This window comes from Mirounga leonina, unplaced genomic scaffold, assembly GCF_011800145.1.
Source record: "Mirounga leonina isolate KUSES-001 unplaced genomic scaffold, KU_Mleo_1.0 Mir_165, whole genome shotgun sequence".
Classification (NCBI taxonomy): domain Eukaryota; kingdom Metazoa; phylum Chordata; class Mammalia; order Carnivora; family Phocidae; genus Mirounga; species Mirounga leonina.
Window position 1 is genome coordinate 10,607,790 of NW_023270415.1, and position 19,595 is coordinate 10,627,384.

The 19,595-nt window shown below is 41.0% G+C and overlaps 1 protein-coding gene and 1 pseudogene across 9 annotated transcripts in view; one reads left to right on the top strand and one right to left on the bottom strand.

Moving 5' to 3' along the window:
- FAM110B (family with sequence similarity 110 member B) overlaps positions 1-19,595 on the top strand; it is a 147,163-nt gene that overhangs the window by 61,853 nt on the left and 65,715 nt on the right. For 2 of the 8 annotated variants that reach the window (XM_035011194.1, XM_035011193.1), the window contains exon 1: positions 18,714-18,908. The exons of 5 other annotated variants lie outside the window; for them this stretch is intronic. The gene's annotated coding sequence lies outside the window, so the exon portion shown is untranslated. Of the gene's footprint in view, positions 1-4,163; positions 4,569-18,713; positions 18,909-19,595 lie in introns of those variants that run through there. One more of the 8 variants, XM_035011195.1, reaches the window with a different exon arrangement.
- LOC118014843 lies at positions 9,271-9,700 on the bottom strand (annotated as a pseudogene). The gene has a single exon (XR_004680390.1). The product of XR_004680390.1 is annotated as a 60S ribosomal protein L27-like (transcript).

The following is a 19,595-nucleotide window of genomic DNA, read 5'->3' on the forward strand; positions in this document are numbered from 1 at the left end:
CCGAACCTATACACGGAGAAGTAGTTAGCACATATGTGGGATCTAAGGCATGAGGACCCTAAGACAGTCAGTGTAGATAGGCAAGAAAAAGATTGAAGGCCAAAGTGTTGGTGCTCCAGTGACATTTTCAACTGATTTATCTCTGATAAAATGTTTTTTCTGTTCTTCTCCAGAACTTCAACTCACTCTTAACATTTTTCTGTTTGCTTTCAATATATGGTATTATCTGTTGGACCCTGGTGAGTAGGGAAGTGAAGCTGGATATGAAACCCTGTTGCGACCTCGTGCTGGGAAGATTCTAGCACTACCTAGGAGCAGATCTCTTCTTCCTGAGGGCAAATAGATGTGTAAACCTAGGCTTCCTTCCAACCCCAGCTGAACAAGAGCAAGCAGAACGTTCGTATATCTTATTCTAGACCTCAGCTTCACTACCAAAGAATGGATAAGCAATCAGTGTGGCTTTTCAAGGTGGGGTTTACAGAAGACCCATGGCTTGCTGGTATAGTTTGCTTTTTTTTTAGAGAGAGAGAGAAAGCGAGCGAGCACGAGTAGGAAGGAGCAGAGGGAGGAGGAAAGAGAGAATCTTAAGCAGGCTCCATGCCCAGCGTGGAGCCTGATGCGGGGCTCAATCTTATGACCTTGAGATCACCACCTGAACTGAAACCATGAGTTGGACACTTAACAGATTGAGTCACCCAGGCGTCCCTATTTGCTATATGTCTTCAGTTAGACACAACTAAACTGATAGAAAAAAATAGGAGGGTACCCTCTGGGACTTTAGCAGATAGGGAAAGATTGAGACTCCAAAGAGCAGGGCAGTTGAGAGGAGGGGAAAGAGTAGTCTCTGGACCCCTGTGTAATCTGCATTTACCGAGAGCCCCAGGGCTGGTGTATGTAGCTCAAGCCTCTTTGGAGTTGCTGGGAATCGGGAGAGCCACGCACCTCACAAGCAAAAGACCTCTACCTGTGGATACATCTGCTTTTATATAAATAATCCTTATTTCCCTTCCCTTATTTTATGAAGTTTATAAATTTCATACATTTCTTTTTCAGGCTGGTTACATATTTATTTATGTAAATTTCTTTTTCAGGCTAGTTACATACTTATTCCTAAATCTTCCTAATTAACAATTACCCTGTAGCACTTTCTCTTCTTTTCTTCCTTTCTCCATTTTCCATCATATTATCGGATGGGCTATTTAGTATCGAATTGCTACATTGTCAAAGTAGTACCTTTTTAATAAAGAGTCACGCAGGTGGTGATATAAAATCTTTGGGAACTGAGATAGTTTTTCATGCCCTCTCTTGCTTCAGAAAGGGCTCGAGCGGCAAACTTTGCGAGTTTGGGTTTCAACTGGTTGACCTTCTGGAATGAGGACACTGTGCTGGCCTCTGTCACCTGGGACAGTGAGCAGTGGGGTCAGAGAGCAGCCATGTTTGAATGTACACATCCTGATTTATGGGGTTAGAAGTCCAGCATTCCTGTCCTTCCTACCCGCCCTGAGCACTTGCTCAGACCTGACTTCACAGCTCAGGATCTTTGTTCACCTCCAACTTCATTGGCAACCCCCTTCTCCCACCCCTGTGCGGCATCTTTTTTTTATTTTATTTTTCATTTCCGGTTATATTCCCTTTTGGCATTTAAATAGTTAACCATTCCTGATCTAAAGATTACATCTTAATTAATTTTCTTTAAACCTGTGGACACAAATTCTTTTGTGTCATTTGAGAAGAATACATCATGATGCTTTTCCCTACTCCCTTAGTGTTTTGTGTGCTTTCAGAGCACAGCATTTTCATTGCCCTTTTCAAGTTGAGTGAATCAGTTGTGCTCTTAAGTAACAGTGGTGACTTTTAGTTACTTATTTATTTTTTAAGGTGCTTTGGGCCTGTGGAGATCCAATCCTGGTCAAATGAAGCCTTCCCTTGTAAGAACACTTTCTCTAGCCATCTTTTTTTTTTTTTTTTTAAAGATTTTATTTATTTATTTGAGAGAGAGAGTGAGAGAGAGAAAGAGCACAAGAAGGGGGAATGGGAGAGGGAGAAGCAGACTCCCCGCCGAGCAGGGAGCCCGATGCGGGACTCGATCCAGGGACTCCAGGATCATGACCTGAGCCGAAGGCAGTCGCTTAACCAACTGAGCCACCCAGGCGCCCTTTCTCTAGCCATCTTGAGTCACATAGGACATGCTCTGTTTCCAGCTGTGATCAGCATTAACACCTGCTAATGTGTTGTGTGCAAGAAAGGATAAACACCCTCAAGTCTTCTGCTTCTTGATAAAAATTAGCAACTTCCAGAAACTCGAGAAACACTTGCCACATCTAACATTATACACTTGGTACAAGGGATTGCTTATTTATAGATCTGTTTTGCTCTGAAGCAGCAGTTTCCAATATAAAAGACCAGATTCCATGCTGCTTTTAGTCCAGTCTAGGTCAGAGGTTGACAAATGATGGCCCATGGACCACATCCAGCCCACTGTCAGGTTTTGTAAATAAAGTTTTACTGGAACACAGCCACGATCATCCGTTTACGTGTTGACTGCAGCTGTTGCATGCTGTAGGCGGGGAGTTGAGAAGTCATGACAAAAACTGTGTGACTTGTAGAGCCTAAAATACTATCTGACCCTTTACAAAAAAGTTTGCCGACGGTGGTCTAAAATATCTAACGTTTTTTAAGCTAAAAATTTTCAGCCCTTACATAATTTTGGAATCCTTGTTATCTCCAGCTTTTTAAAGTTGTCAGGAAGAGGGGCGCCTGGGTGGCTCAGTCGGTTAAGCCTCTGCCTCCGCTCGGGTCATGGTCCCAGACTCCTGGGATCGAGCCCCTCATCGGGCTCCCTGCTCGGCGGGAAGCCTGCTTCTCCCTCTCCCACTCCCCCTGCTTGTGTTCCCTCTCTCGCTGTATCTCTCTCTGTCAAATAAATAAATAAAATCTTTAAAAAAAATAAAAAACTAAAGTTGTCAGGAAGAGTCCATTGGGAAAAGAGCCAATGGTTGAGAATAAATAAAAATTCAATGTTGTTTGGTTTTCTACTACCACTTCCATTTCCACAGGTTATCTAAATGTATTTAACTTAAGCATAATGTGCGGAAATGTAAAATAAAAAACATTTCGGGTCATACTAAAAGAGGACATTGGCCGTTCTATGTAACCTATGTATTAGGTTGCATTTTCACAGGGCTCGATAACATTTAGAATTAAAATCTTTGTGAAGGCATAATTCACGTGTCGCCCGAGGTCTCCCTTATAAGCCACCAGTTTGACATGTTTATAGCCCAAAGTGAAGGCTGAATTTGCTTTGACTGAAATCAGATGAGAGCTTAGTTTGCATAGGTTTCTGTGTGTGTGCGCGTCCGTGAAGATTTCGATGCTTTTCTGGTAGGTTAATTACATTTTCTTTCTAATGCCTAGTTTCTTTGAACTGCTGTTCTATTTTCCATAGGCTTTTGGTTGTGAATGTGTGTTCCAGTATGATAAGGACAGACCCCCCCTCTCTCCCCATGCCCTTTCCATCCCCATCACCAGTGTAATTGCAGGATATTGTCAGACGCGTTGGACCCTGAGAGAGAACGTTCTCTCCGTGGCTGTCTTGGGCTTTGAGGGCTAAGGCAGGCTCAAAAGTGAAGAAGTCTGTTTTCAGTGGGAACGCTCTGCCTTTCTTACCCATCAGGCCTGGTAAATGAGGGCAGCAGAGGGATTGCGTTAAATGTGGCAAAATCCAATTACTGCTTGATTGATAGCCACATCCACACTGTAGCTGAGGGGCAGTCACGCTCGGCTGGTTACGGGCTGCCTGAAGGGCTCTGCTCTCCTGTGCTGGCCCCTGCAGTAGATGGTTGCTCTCGTTACTGAGGGCACTGGGCCGGCTTAGGGGTCCTCAGCCCCCAGGAGGGAAATCGGGTCAGGGCCCCTTGCGTGCATGATGCTGGCATGGGTGAGGTCATGCTGGGCTTGCTGGACACACACACACACACACACACACACAGAGCACACCGAGACAGCTACACGCAGTGTTTTTGGCAAGGCTGCTCTTCTCCATTTCCTGGATACTGGGAAATGAAACTAGTTTATGTTCCTAAGGAGTCTAATTGGAGGCTCTGCCCTCCTAATTGTTATGACTTCTTAGGCCATTGTGAATCAAGCTTGAGGATCCAAATTCTCCAAGACGACGGGGGTTTTCAATCGAGAGACGCCCTTGGCGGACCCGTCCCACTCCTTTCCCAGTCACCTTTAGAAGCCCCCGGGAAGGCTCAGAGGCTCAGAAGCAGTAGTGTGGTTTTCTGGCGGCAAAGGCGCGTGGCAGGGTCCACTGCCCGTGCGCCCCTCCTTCGACCGGTCCCCGATGGCAGCCTCGAGGTTACAGACCTCTCAGTTCCTGAACTATGAAGTGGTGACGGTAGTTAGTATCTGCTTCGTAGAACTGTGGCAAGGGTGAAGTGATGAACGTGTTTCCTCACTGGGCCAGGCACAGAGAAAGTATTCAGTGAAGGTTAGCTGTTCCTGGGCCAGAACTGAATGGAAGACTCATCCCCATCTTCTCCTGCTGGTTCCCTTCATCCTCACAGGTGGGCAGACGGTAGTGCTTTGACTTCATTTGCATTGTCACTGGGGACAGGCAGTTTACCACTGATAAGTCTTGGAATTGTCTGCATGTGGCTTGGCTGTTTTTTTTTTTTTTAATTTTCTACAGATGGTACACCCCCTTATTAGCTTCAGGGAGCCAGCCCCCACCTTTCCCTCTCTCCTTTCCCCTCTCACAGTTGTGCAATAGTTATTCATACAGTTGTTTTTATTTAAGAAGAAACTGAGGCATAAAGAAATTCAGTAATTTTACCTAAATCCGCGGAACTCGTAAGGAATAGATAGATATTCAAGCCCAAGACTGTCTTAAAGCCTCCTAGGACCTCGAGATGCTTAACTATGAGTTTGTTTCTGTGACCTACAAGTCAGAAAAAAAGGCAAATGGGTATAGTATGTTCCTATAAAATACGTTTTAATTTCTTCCAGAAAACTGCTTCATTACAAACATGAGGCAAATAAAAGAAAAAATGGTCAGGTAAAAGCAGAAGAGGCAACAATAACTTACAAGAGAGGTGTTTTAAATGGGTGCTAACAGCGGTTAACTGTTGAAAATAAGCTTTCCCAGGACCTATAAATAGAAAAAAAATTCTCAGGTCCTGATAGAGTAATCTAAACATAAAGGTGCAACATGACATTCAAATGAGTAAACTATAACTTACATGAATTCATGTGAGACTGAGTCATCATTTCTTCTTTATATATGCATGGCATACTACGTATAAATAAGAGGTTGGAAAGTTCAGAAGAATTTAAAATAAAAATAGTTTTTAAATAAGATGTCAAATCAGTAATAAGACCTTTAAAACTTTGTAGTGAGACTAATAGCGTTTCTTTCATACAGTATGGGATTTTTTTGAGGTAAGATTTATAGATCTTAAGTGTACAGTTTGATAAGAAGGTCTAACAAACATATACTCTCATAGAACCACCCTAATAAAAATGTAGACCATTTCCATCACCCCAGCAAATTCTCTCTTGCCATTTGGCAATTTCCCCTTTTCCACTGCAGAAGAGATCATTGTTCTGATTTCTATCCCCATAAATTAGTTTTATCTGTTTTTAAATGTATATAAACGAATCACAGTAAATACCCTTTGTGCTGGTTCCTTTCATTCGATATGATGTCTTCCAGATTCATCCGTGTTGTTGTCTCAATGGCTGGTTCCTTTTATTGCTGAGTAGTATCCCATGGTGGGTATATAGTGCGGTTGCTTTTTCTCTGGCCTTCTTTTAATGGATATTTGGCTTGTTTCCAGTTGGGCATTTGGAATAAAATTGCTGCAAACATCACTGAACAAGTCTTTTTGTGTACGTATGTTTTCCTGTATCTTGGATAATACCCCTGAGTGGAATTGCTGGGTCAGAGGCCAAATGTTTGATTGACTTTAGACTTTCCCATTAGCATGTGTAAAAGTTCCAGTTATTCCGCATCTTTGCCGACATTTGGTATTGTCTTTTTATTTTTAGTGATTTGAGTGGCTATGAACTAGTGTCTTACTGGGTTTAAATTTGTATCTCCCTCACGACTAATGCTGAGTACCTCCTCATGTGCTTATTAACACATCTCTTGTGTATCTTCTCTTACAAAGTGTCTATCGAAGTCCTTTTCCCTTTTTAAAAGTTGGATTGTTGGTCTTTTTGTTATTGATGTGTAGCCCTTTATTTTTTCTGTCTAAAAGGTTTTTTTCAGATATATATATTAGATCTATTTTCTCCCATTTAGTGTTTGTCCTTTTCTTGACAGCATCACTTGACGGGCAGAGGTTTTTAATTTCTTAAAGAACAGTTTGTCAGTTGTTTCTTTGGGTGTTTTTGGTGACTCTGGGAAATTTTAACTTACTTCAAGGTTGCAGAAATAATTCTCATCTGTTTTTTCTGGAAGCTTTACACTTTTAGATTTTAACTTGTAGGTCTGTGATCTATCTCGAGTTGATCATTTTGGTGTGAGGTAGGGGTCAACTTTTACTATTTTTCTAAATGACTATCCCACTGTTCCATCATCATTTATTGAAAATACTTTTCATTCTCCATTGAATTGTCTGAGTTCCTTTGTCCAAAATCAGTTGTGTATTTGTGGATATATTTCTAGACTCTTCTGGTTCGTTAATCTAGCAGTTTATTCTTATTAATGCCACTGTATTGGAATTTCATTGTCTTTATGCAACAGCTTATGGTCTTTCTCCAGGAGGAGGACCCTTTCTTATCAGTGGAAGCACAGATGACCCAGCATGCAGGTTCCTCACAGTGGGACACACTTCCACAAAATGTGAAACATCACTAATACTTGACATGGAATTTTGCAGGTGGAATGTGTTTTGCAGTTGGATGACTTTGGTTTATTCAGATATGAAAAATTTGGTGTAATACATTCCATTTCACTGCAATTTAGGTCAGAGAATAATGCTGAAAAGAAGTATGTATGAAGGCCTGAGTGAACACAGACTACAGAACAGCACAAAACTAGTATAGCAAAAAGGAAGATAGGCTAATTGAAATTCCAATTAATTTCACACAACTGAGTCCAACCAGTGTTTGAAATGACAGTGCTTTAGTATTGCTCCTTCTTGGTTGTCAATGGAGTATTTTTTCCCTGTAAAATACATCCTTTCCAAAAGGTACATATCTTTGGGCATCTTTTGGAAGGACAGAGATTAAGTTGTTTTTCCAAAGGAAACAATAATAGAAGAAATTCTGCATGAGTTCCTTTGCCGAAAATGAGGAAATTAAGAAAAGTAGTAATTACAAATCAAAAAAAGATCTTCCTTCTCTGTGCTTCCTCCCTTGTCCTATCCTAGGTTGGGGTTTGAGTTAGGAGGCTCTGGCCCTTCTATACAGAGCCCTGATTCTCTCACCTGGAGCGTCTAAAAAAGTTGGAGTATTGATTTTCATCTACTGGACCATCCATCACTACTGATGGAGAATCAAGACCTTTAGGAATTTCTAATTACTTCATCCAAAAACCCAGGATACACTCTTTTGTGTGGATAAGCTGTGCTCATTGTAGGCAAAATGAAATTAACTAAGAACCAGCTCCTGCACCTGCAACTCACCCTCAAGATAACGAAACACCAGGTACTATCTTTTTAAAGCCAGTCATTGACTCATATCACATATTCAAATTGGATATGTTCTTAACATTAAAAACAAATGCAAAAATTATGCCTACCTTTTGGAGGAAGATGATTAAAACTGCAAATGCTTCTTTAGCCTATAACATGTGCCAAATACCATCAAGGTATGGGGTGGGCAGTTTCTGTTGCTGCCCTCTGGGCTCCTATAGTGCTTTTCCACTAATCTGTTAGGTACTTTATGCCATTTATTCCTATTACAGAACATTTCTGTGATGTTAATTTAAAAGCCTTCTATATAATTTAGTACGCAAACCACTTGTGTAGGTTTGACTCAGACTTTATGATAAAAAACATTCATCATGTGCTATTCCATGTAGGAAGAATTTAAACTCTCCTCTTCATTAGAAGACCTGCCTGCAGTAGAATTAAAATAGCTTCTCCCTGAATGGGAGCACTGATTTGGCAAAGATCATGAGCAGTCAATTCAAGAGGAATGTAATCAAATACTTGAAATTTAAATTAGCTTGTAACCTGACTTTGAAAATAAAGCAAAAGAGAAGCCCAAGAAAGTTTCTTTAAGGTGAATTAATGTCCTTCAAATCACTTCAGTCTCAAAGTTAATAACATACATATGAAAGAAGTAATATGCACCGAAGCTTATCTTTTCCTGTGCTCGTTCTCCCTGATACACATGATTAGAAAACGCTCCCTACAGAGAGAGCACCCACATCCGCAGAAATGATTTTCAGATATCACTAGAGATTTACAAACTGCTCAGTCATGTTTGGAGGAGTAACTTTTCTCTTTATTGTGGACTTAAAGCATAAAGTGATAACCCAAGAAAGAACCTTCAGTAAGTAACACAGATTTTCTTGTTTATTTAGAAACTAGTCAAATGTTCTTATTTGCAGAGGATTCTTTCTCTTTGAATAACTTCTTTCTCATTCTTCAAGGACACATTATTTTTCCCCTTAAAATCACGAGCGGTAAGCGCTCCAGGAGAAGAACACTAGTTAAATGAAAAGGGTCCCATAATTATTGTCACTGCCTTTAACAGGATTCCATGAGAAAAATTGTTTCTTGGCTGTTAAAGAAACCATGGAAAAGAATGTCTACATATGAAAATAGGAACAGGAGAAATATAGGAAATCCAGATACAGAAACTAGTCACCAGGTATGAAAAACTTAACATGCAAGAAAGAAACTGGGAGGGGGGAGTGATTATTTTCAGTAGGAAAAAAAAAAAGTCTTGGTTTTCAGGTAATTACACATTTAATGGTATAGATGGAGCAGAGCTTACGTTGCTTCAAGGCAAATTTCTGTTAAACAGTTCCCACTTGCACATTAATTTCTATTGTGGCACTTAAAAAAATTGATCCCTGGATATAATAAAATTGCCTTTAAGATATACACAGGTAAATGGAAATATCTTTCTGACAAAACCATCGAACCATTATCTATTAATGATTCTGAGCTAGGGTTCACAAGATTTTTTAAGGTGATTGTTTTGCTTCACCTTATTTTAAACTCGATTCCGACTGTAGTAGTAACAATCCATAAAGCTTCAGAAACCTGCCAAGGTCATAGTCAATCTTTTTTTGTTTGGTTTTTTTTTTTTTTGGTATTTTTAATGACTGAAACCAAACAAATCTAAAACCGCAGCTTCTGGAAGAACCACTTGTTCTTGCCGGTCTTGTACCTCTCCTTGAACTTGAGCTTGGCCTCTCGTCGGGCCTTTCGTTTAAGAGCAGGGTCTCTGAAGACATCCTTGTTGACAACAGTCTTGTCCGAGGGGATATCCACAGAGTACCTTGTGGGCATGAGGTGATTGTAATTATAAACTTTCACAAAAGACTTGATCTTTGACCTCTTGGCAATTTTCTTCTTGCCCATGGCAGCTGTCACTTTGCGGGAATAGCGGTCGATTCCAGCACCAGAGCACGGCTGTAGGGATGGTCTGAGGTGCCATCATCAATGTTCTTCGTGATGACTGCTTTGTGTCCAGAGTAGCATTTCATGAACTTGCCCATCTCGATACCAGCCACTCGAGCCTACAACAGAAAGGAAGAAAGGGCACTTCTGCTCGGTCATAGTCGATCTTGAAGCATGCTAATGTTCCTAACTTTATATCCAAAGAAATTATTTTCCATTTCCTTCATCACTTAAATTTCCTGGCTTCTTTCCAGATGTTTGAACCTGGCCATGTCTTCCAGGTGTGTAAGAATGCTTTTAGATAAAAGGAGAGAATTATCCAAATAAGTAAGGCAAGGAGTATCTGAGCTGCACTTAGCAATAAGGACTTACACTTTGCCAGCAGAAGCTGGCCCTAATGTCTAATCAGCAAATTGACAATCCAGGCTGAACTCTTGATTCCCACTCTAATGGTTTGACTTATGGCTGGGAATGATTAGCTCATCAAAATCATGTTTGCTGAGGCTGCCACTTACTAGCTGGTTACTTACGTGCTGGCTAGCAAAGCGAAGTTGCACCATGAAGACTGGCTGTAGGCTAGGTCTGTTGACCAAGACATAGGACAGTAAGAATCTCCAAGCCTGAGACATTAGAGGGGCTAGACTCACTAAAAACTTGCTATCCACAGGTTTTTCTTTTCTTTGGGTTGGAGTAGGAAAACCCACAAAGTTTTAATAAGCAATTTATGTTCAATGTTAGTAATAGCACAGTAGAAAAATTTAAAAATTCAGACAAGTCAACCATGCAGAGATAAAAACTATTCACGTTGTGGGATTTGCTCCTAGACTTTTTCTCTGTATATATTCAGACATATATGTATACATACACAAAGAGGTAATTTTAACAAAATGGAATCATAATATATGTTGATTTATGACTCTCAATATTTAGCTTACATTCTCATTTAATAAATTTATATAAATTTAATAAATATTCTAAAATATCACTTTTTAATAACTATAATGTTCCATTAATTTTATTTATACACCATAAGTTATGTAACCAGTTGGCTGTTGTTGAATGTGATTTCCTTTCTTTCTTTTTTGCTCTATAAGGGATACAGTGATGTGACAAATACCATGACTATATATTTTTTGCATATATCCTCAATTATTTCTAATTTATTTTATGCACATGATCCTTAGAATGATTTTCCCAAAGTGAATGGCCATGGGTAAAGGTATACACATTTGTAAAATTTTCAAGATGTTTTTTCCCATGTTGCCCCAGAAAAAAAAATCCATGCTTATTTAAGTTTCAGAATTTCTAGATGTTATTAACAAGCTCTTAACAATATAACATTTCCCATCTAGGTTGTGCTCAGGGCATGATAATTATATATTTATATTATATACTTATTTTTCTAAGAGAGGGTCTGTTTTTCAAATACCATTAATATAATTTGGCCTGGATGTTTAATTTTGCAATCAGCGAAGTGTGAGGAAGTTTAGATAATGTTTACAAAATGCTAGATACTCTCTACATGCTTTCTGTATGTGTTAACTCATTTAACCCACATAATATCATCATCCTCATGTTATAGATGAGAAAATTCAAGCATGAAGAAGTAAATAATTTACCCAAGGTTGCCAGCTGGAAAGTAGCTAGATTGGGATAAAATATAATGGGATGATGTTGTTCTAGCAACATAATTTCTTCCAAAGAGAGGAGGATATAACTTCCAAAGTTTTGATATGACCCCTTTGAAGACACCTATCCTTTGGCTCCTACTAACTTGAAAAGTTTCAGAAAGACCTTAGATGAATTTCATAACAAATTCTGTTTTGTAGTTACATATTTGTTTGGATGAAAGTAATCGTTCAAAGTTAGTAATGTTAAAACATAATTATGAGCATTCATACCACGCATAGCTGAAGTTCTTCCATGAAGCTTTTGCTTAAAATAGCAGCATGCATTACTCATGCAAGATGATATGCCTTGATTTTGGACAATAATTGTAGAGATACACTCAAGCACTGGTGCTGATGCTATACAGAACTATTTATAATTATAGGAAATGTCATTTAACTGAAATCTGAAATGTTTAGGCATTCCACTTTAGGAGACAAAGCTACAATTTAGGATGTTAGTCCATTTATTGTAATTTAAAGGTTTATAGGAATTATCCATGGCCAGTAGAAAAAAAGTCCAATTCTGAGCCCTTTTGGTAGAACAGAGATTATTGATAAGGTAAACACTTTCACATCCTAGAAGATGCCTATCAATATCCATAAAACATGGTATGATTTGAGAACAGAAAGAAGGGAATAAGCTCAGGACTATTAATGCAAGCTAATTCATAGCTTATTATATTATTTTATATAAGATTATATATATTACATTTATGTTATATGTGCTATATTTGTATAATTTATCATTATATATATAACATATGGCATATATAAGATTATTACACCCACGGGGTGACTAATATTTTGAGTATAAGAACAAACGTGGGTTTTAGTGAGAAACAGAGCAAAATAGGAGTAGATTGAGTCTGGAGTCCCTGAGCAAGTCCTAGTTTGGGGCTCCCCTTTCTGAATTCTGTAACCCCCTCCAGGGAGCAAAACTCCCAGGAGCTTACTGTCTGCCTCACCTGTAAATTCTCCCAAGGGAGAGGCTATATTCTCCATGATCACATAATAGGGGCTCAATATATATTTCTGGAACTAATGAAGCAATGTCACCATAGTATTTTAGATTCTCAAATAACCCTCTCTTCTGTCTTAAACTTCCATTTCTTTTTTTTTTTTTTTTTTAAAGATTTTATTTATTTATTTGAAGAGAGAGACACAGCGAGAGAGGGAACACAAGCAGGGGGAGTGGGAGAGGGAGAAGCAGGCTTCCCGCGGAGTAGGGAGCCCGATGCGGGGCTCGATCCCTGGACCCTGGGATCATGACCTGAGCCGAAGGCAGACGCTTAACGACTGAGCCACCCAGGCGCCCCTAAACTTCCATTTCTTAAAAGCTGCCAGTCAGAATGCCAAGGATTAATCTTATTGGTTAAGGTATAAACCACTGATGTCTTAATACACACAATGGTTTTGTTGTTGTTAAAGGAAGTTTCTTAGTGATGTTAATTTTTAATTGCCAGAATGCCCATTCATTCCACGCTCTCTGCTGCCCAGTGCCATTTGGACATATGGGTTCTGATACTAACATGTCCTTAGCCATGTATGAAATGTCCTTGTGCATTCTACCTCATCGGCTGAATAAACCCATGTTTGACTTGTAGATGTATGTAAATATAAATGAAGGAAAGGTAGGTTTGATTTCTGAAGAATATCCAAGTTCTTTTATTATGCAATGCTTGAAGTTGTGTGCAATGAGAGACTTTTAAAATTCCCTGTCATTGACTATTTGACTTTATAAATAGGAAACAATCATTTGGGTAAAACTGGGCTGCTCTAGAAAACAGGTGAATCAAAGAGATGCTTTCTTAAGAATATTGTGTTTGTGAGTTAGGACCCTAAGATGCAAAATAAAACCATCTTAATGAAGAATTTTCTTAATCTGATGTTCATTAGGCATGTAAGTGTGCTTTTTGCATCAAAATTTCAAAACTTTAGTTTCTCAGTTTGGGGGGGGAAAGTCCCTTTTGCACGACCATATCCCAGGTCTCTTCTTAACCCTGTCGACTTGCACAGAAGCACCTCTGTGGATTTTAATTCGAGCCATATTATGCTGAACGTTGAGGTTACCATTCTTCCAACAGGTTCGAGAGCTCACCTCCAGGGCAGGAGTCTGGTGTACTTCTGCAAAATTAGCATAAGTAGGGGTTGGAGTCCAGTTTTCTGTTTTCCTGTAGGAGGGCAAGGGACTGTCTCGTTAGTGTTAGGACTTGGGGAGGTGTGGGGGCTGGGCATAGGTCTGCTAAGGTTGTAGGCACTTGGTACTTTTGCACCCTGGGGTCAGGGTGCTAAATGTTGGAGAAGGATACAGAGGGTATGGGACATAGCAGATGAAAATTTTCTCTGTATCAACTTTTTTGATGGTTAGTCCCATACCTAAGAAATTCTTTGTTCTCTTCTTCCACCGAGTGACTTCTCACCTCTAGGCCTAAGAGGCCAGTTACATTCCTGGTTAAGGCCTGACGGGGCTAATCCCAGTGCAATATTGACCTATGATTAAGCCATTTCAAAGTCCAGAGTCCTAACCTCAGTGGTCCATTGGGTGGGCCGGGGTGGCAAACTCTAAGAGAGGCTGAGAGCATGTAGGGTCTCATAGGGTTATATAGGGGGGTATAGCAGGAACGTGGCCCAAGGAAAAGTGGGGGAGAGGGCCCCTGGGAAATGATCTGTCCAAGAACTGTGGTCAAGTACCATTGACTTGTACTGTCCAAACATGCGCTTCAGGGGCCTGCGAAGTCCCTCCATGAGGTTGTCTGGGCTGCGCTGGATCTTCAGTTTACAGATGGACACCGTGTGTGTGAGGGTGTCAGACATGCCTTACCATGCTCACAACTGCTGGCCATTCAGAGCAAGCCTCCATGACAGTCTCCCCTGAGCTAGCCGCCCCTCAAATTCGTAACTCCTTAGCTGTCTCATTGTTTCCTACCCTTCTGTCTCTCTTCACCAATACTATAAAATATGAATCATTAGAAGAAAAAAAGAAAATGATGATGGCCTAGGCAAGGCTTTGAGAAGATGCTACAAGATGCGCAATTGGATTGTAAACGGAGGTCCACCGAGAAGCCTCGCGTGGTCTGCTTATGAGGCCTGGCAAGATGATCATCCACACGCAATCATCTTTCTCCGTGCGTGGCTTCCCAGGTAGCCCTGAGAACGGACTCCCACAATGGTGGCCTGCGCTGATGTACAAAGGAACCTCCGAGGCCCTATTGACGCAGTGGGGTCGCTTCATGGTAAACAGGGCAGCATGCGAAGCATCTGAATGAAGAGGGGCCTGGGGGCTGCATGTGGCCTTTGGAGCAGATGGGGTAATTTCCAGCAGCCCCATTCCATCTTTCTCAGCCTGCCCATGTTACACCTGCATCGAGCACCTTGTATGCTGCATTCTAGGAAGGAAAGAAGGAAGGATGGAAGTATGGAAGGAAGGAAGGGGAAAAGGAAAAGGAAGAGGAAGGAAGGGGGGGAGAGAAAACGAATGAATGAACAGTCAGTGTTGGGTGTTATGAACAGAGAAGGAAGGAGCGCTATACTTCCTAACTACTCATACGCTTTTCTACCAGTTGTCCTATCCCTTGCAGCCAGAGGAGACTTTCACAGCCTGGGCATGCTTTTCTTTTCCTTGAAGTTGGAAGTAAGTGGTATGCTAAAGCCCCTCACATGGTCTGGCGGGAGCTGATTGTTAGCATCTCTGCCCAGTGATTTCATGTTGGTTGGTGGCTTGACATCCCACGATGGAAATGCTACTGGTCAGGGCCACACCATCCCAGGTTGGCTGTTCTGACACTTGGTAACCCATACTCTACATGGGTTGGAATCCATGGGACGTCCTGGACCGTGGCTTGACTGCTGGTCCTTGCTCCCTCCACTGGCAGAACTGGGGGAGTAGAGCTGGGCTGGGGCTCCCCGTCAGCCAAGTGGGAGAATCGTCGGCCATGGAGGTCCAGCTTTTGAGCAGCCCTCCCCATGCACAGATCCTGTTCCTTGGAGCAGAAACAGCCCTCCGGGATCCCTTTGAGCAAGTTGGAGTTTGACCAACAACTGAAACTGAGATACTTATGATCAGTCTAAAGTTATCTAAGAGCCATAGACTTAAACAGCATCATTTTTAGTAAATGAACCCTGTTTTCTGTTCCAAGAAAAGAAAACTTTAACAAAGCTCTACATGAAAATTCCTTTTTTTTTTTTTAAGATTTTATTTATTTGAGAGAGAGAGCACAAGCGAGGTGAGGGGCAGAGGGAGAGGGAGAAGCAGGCTCCCCACTGAGCAGGGAGCTCGATGTGGGACTCGATCCCAGGACCCTGGGATTATGACCTGGGCCGAAGGCAGAGGCTTAACTTAACCGACTGAGCCACCCAGGTGCCCCTCCACATGGAAATTCTTGACACATAGGCTTTCCTCTCCTCGTTCTCCAAGGTTAGAGAATCAGAACAGAACTTGAAGAAATCCATTCAGGGAGGTAAACGGTGTGTGTGGTGAGTGACTGATCTTCCTCGCCCAGTGTAGCAAATATGAGATGTACATGTTTTTGTTCTTTGTACAAGGAAGGGTAAGTGAAGGTTTTTGACTTGGAAGATAATGGAAGCCTATTACTCTAGAAAGAACTGAAAAGGAATCGGCAGTCAGAGTTTCAGAGGGTTTGAACCAAACTCTCTTCCTCCTTTGGTGCATGCTGTTTGCAGCTGTGTCTCCTTGTCCTTCCTTTGTCCTCGGGCCCCACCAGCCTCTGCAGGACCTTCACACACTCTTGGCCCTCACCCATACTCCCTCCAGAAACCTTCAGCCACAGACCAGTCAGTCCATCCCCACTTCACAGCAGTTTGCCGCATCGTGATTACTCATTTGTTAATGAGTCACTTAATGTTTATCTCCCTCATTAGGTTGGAAGCTCCATTAGGAACCAGAACACTCTGGCTCTCAATGTCCAGCAATGTCCTTGCACATAGTAGGTGCCAGAAACTGTTCACTGAGGGAATGAATGATTTTTCAGAATCAGGGATGAGTTGACAAAAGTTCAAAGACAGAACTGCTTATTCCTGAGGTCAAAAAAATACATAGGCTCACCTAGCAGAGTGGCAGTCAGAAAGATTACCAATTAACTGTTACTCAGTTTCAAACAAATATTGGTTCCAAACACGTTGAAAGATAAGACCAAAGAAAGGACAGTCGCTTCCGTCTCTTAGAAGGGGTCTGTTTAAAGCTTATACAAAACAGGCATGAGAGAAATTAATCAAACAGCTTTTTAAAGTGCCTTTTTTGAGCTAGCAGTCTGTTAAATAAAGGGGAAGGCAGAGCTGTTCGATGTTTCCTAGATAAACGCCTCGAAGTGTTACTAGTCTGTATCCTGGCAGCCTCTGGGGAGCTGTGCCTTAGGCCAAATCACTGAAGCCAATTCCTCTTGGAGTTTTAGCTCCTGATGATACTGATTGCACTTTGATAATTCGATGGTCGACGCTTCCAGGTAGTGCACCGAGCAATCGTTTTCTTTAGCAGACTCGTCTCCATCATATTTTCCCAGAGTTTGTGTCTCTGTATACATTTCCCCACACGTGTTCACTCTTGAGTTTATGGACCATGAGTTGCTGTGCTCTCCCTTGAAGTTTATGGGCCATGCCGTCCCTTTCACTAGCTCACTTCCCAAACAGGTGTGGGACACAAAGACTGAGGATGAAAAATGATCCGTAGACAGGATTCCTTTTCCATGGCTACTGATTAATCCCTGGGGATATTTGGTTCCTTAAAGCAAATCATAATGCCTTTTGAGAATGTCAGCCTTCTATAAAGGTTTTCAAAGGAAAATCAGAGCAAAACAAAACTACAGAAATGAGAAGTTTGCATAGTATCATTGGATTAGAACTTGGTAAAACATACCGATTTCTGGGAATTACTGAAGGAAAGTTAAACATGTGAACAGATTTGATTAATGTCACCCCGGGATTGTTAATTTTGTAAAACATACTGGGAAGAAAGAAACGACTTGAAGGGAGAACAAATACATAAATAGGCTGCAGGGACAAAAAGTTACATTTGACTAGCTGCCTTCTCTCCTCTCCCCTTCTCACATAAATGTGTCATTTTAAATTGAATCAAACTTCTCATTATCAACTGTCCCCAATTTATATCCCATAGAAAACACTTTTAAAATGCTTATCATCTAAGCTATATTGCAAATCATTAACAAAATACAATTATATGCCCATAATTTCCTGAAAATACCCTTTAAGATTGGTTCGTGTAGAGTTAAGTGAAATTGTAGCAATTACTTAGGCAAAAAGGAGGTGTAATAATTTTTGTTACTAGAGTGAACACCAATAATGATTCTCTGTGATGAATTGAGTCTGCCATTAGCTTGTCATTGTTAATTCTAAATGGTGTTTCCCACAAAACTCTACAGTGGAGAAGTGTTTAGATACTTTTTTTTAGAGTAGTGTGATGCTGGAAAAGAAGGTAGACAATATGATGTAGCAAAAAGCTTGCTGCTATTAATAATAGCTTGATTAGAACTCACTGTGTGCCCGGCCCCGTGCTAGGTGCTAATAGCTCATTGACAGTAGTCCTGCAAGGTGTCTCCCATTATTGCCTCGGGGACACAGAGAAATCCAGTCACTTGCCCAGTCACAAAGGTAGGAAATAGCTGATCCAGAACTTAAACCCAGCCAGACTGATGGTTCAGTCCATGTCTTGTACCTGTGCATCAGACCACCTCTCACAGGATTTGGGCTTCTAGAACTAATTTTACCACTAAATTCTGAGGTGGGCATATTTATTTAATTTTTGCTTTTATAATAACTTCTGATATCCCTCCCCCACCTCTTGTAGCTCTGAATTATCATTCATCACTGTAGTCAAGATTATGACTTTTGACACCTTGATTAGCCCTTTTCCACTATGGATGGAAATGTGCATGGTATTTGCAACTATATTGAGAGATTAATTAGCACTTTAGGACAGATGAGTGGCAAATGGCTAACCAGGGTAAATAAAGTGAGGCTTGGATTTTATAGCACTCAGATTTTAATATCTTGCTTGTGTAGATTTTATAGTAATTTATTATTTATAATAAATGTATTTATAAATAATAAATCTCAGTGCCGGAATCTGTTAAGTTTAAGTAAGCTGGTAGTACAGTACATTGATCTAACCACTCTTTGTTTCTCTGCATTGGAGAAAAAAACAAGAATGCACTTTTAAAAATCACTTATAGTTTATAAGGTGATGCATTAATCTTCAAAATGACAGGAAATCAAGATGATTTTGTCTTTGGGGTTTAATTTATGAAAATTTAATTTGCTCATGTGCTTTGCTCCAAGAGCTCTGAGCTAGCAAACTAGCTATAATTAGATTAGCAGCCTGCTAAGCGCTGGTGACGGCCTGCGCCTCAGAGAGCATGTGCTGGATTCTGCATGAGCCTCTCCTCATTGGTTGCTAACATCGCTGCTCGCCAGTTTGATAGGTTTCCACAGTACTCTTTATGCTGCATTGGACACATAGATACAGAGATACTCTTCTGTGTTCTCGCAACGGTGGAGGTGCTCAGCTGGTAACGGTAAAGAAGGAGGAGGGCACCGGGGAGAAGGTGTCTGTCTTTGTTGTCCTGTATCAGAGCCACCGGCTGCCGGCTGCCGGGGATCAGTGAAGAAGTTTCAGTTCACGGTAATTACTTTGAGGCTTTCTCTCGCAAGAAAAACAGGGCCATGCATGAAATGAAGCGTGTTCCTCTTGTCATCTGTTTAATTTGATCTTGCTTTTGTTAATATCATGCATACTCCAGCGTTCCCAGACTATGATTATGTTCTCCTGGAGAAGGCTCGGCTGATAAACAGCTATCCTGTTCATGAAGGAATATTGTTTTGACCTGGATTCAAGAGTGTATGTAGTGGGGAATGATGCTTATTGGTGCTCTTCTGTTTGGGAAAGTCCGATGTTGCATCCATTTAGGTGTCTTTGGAGGCGCGTTTCAGTAGCCGGTTGACTTTGTTTGTATTGAGTCCGTACTCTCCTGAATAATGAGCAATCAAGGAGAGTTCAGTGAGACACACTTTAATGAGGACGGGGCAGCGATTCTCCTGGCGTCGACGCAGGATCTTAGCAGAAGTAATGTGCTATTGTTTCTTCAAAGATGTGTGCAGCCTTCATTTTGGGTGGTTTTCTTTGTTTCACCGCTTGTAGTTTTTCATTAAGCTTTTTTAATATGGAGAATATTAGCATATCCTATTTTGCCAAAAATATACATAGGTGTGTAGTCAGCCGTGCCAAAGGGAGATTTTTCACTCGGGGCTTTGTTTAACAGGGACGTTGCTTTCAGAGTTGAAATGAAATCGCAGAAAGGTGGGGTTCTTA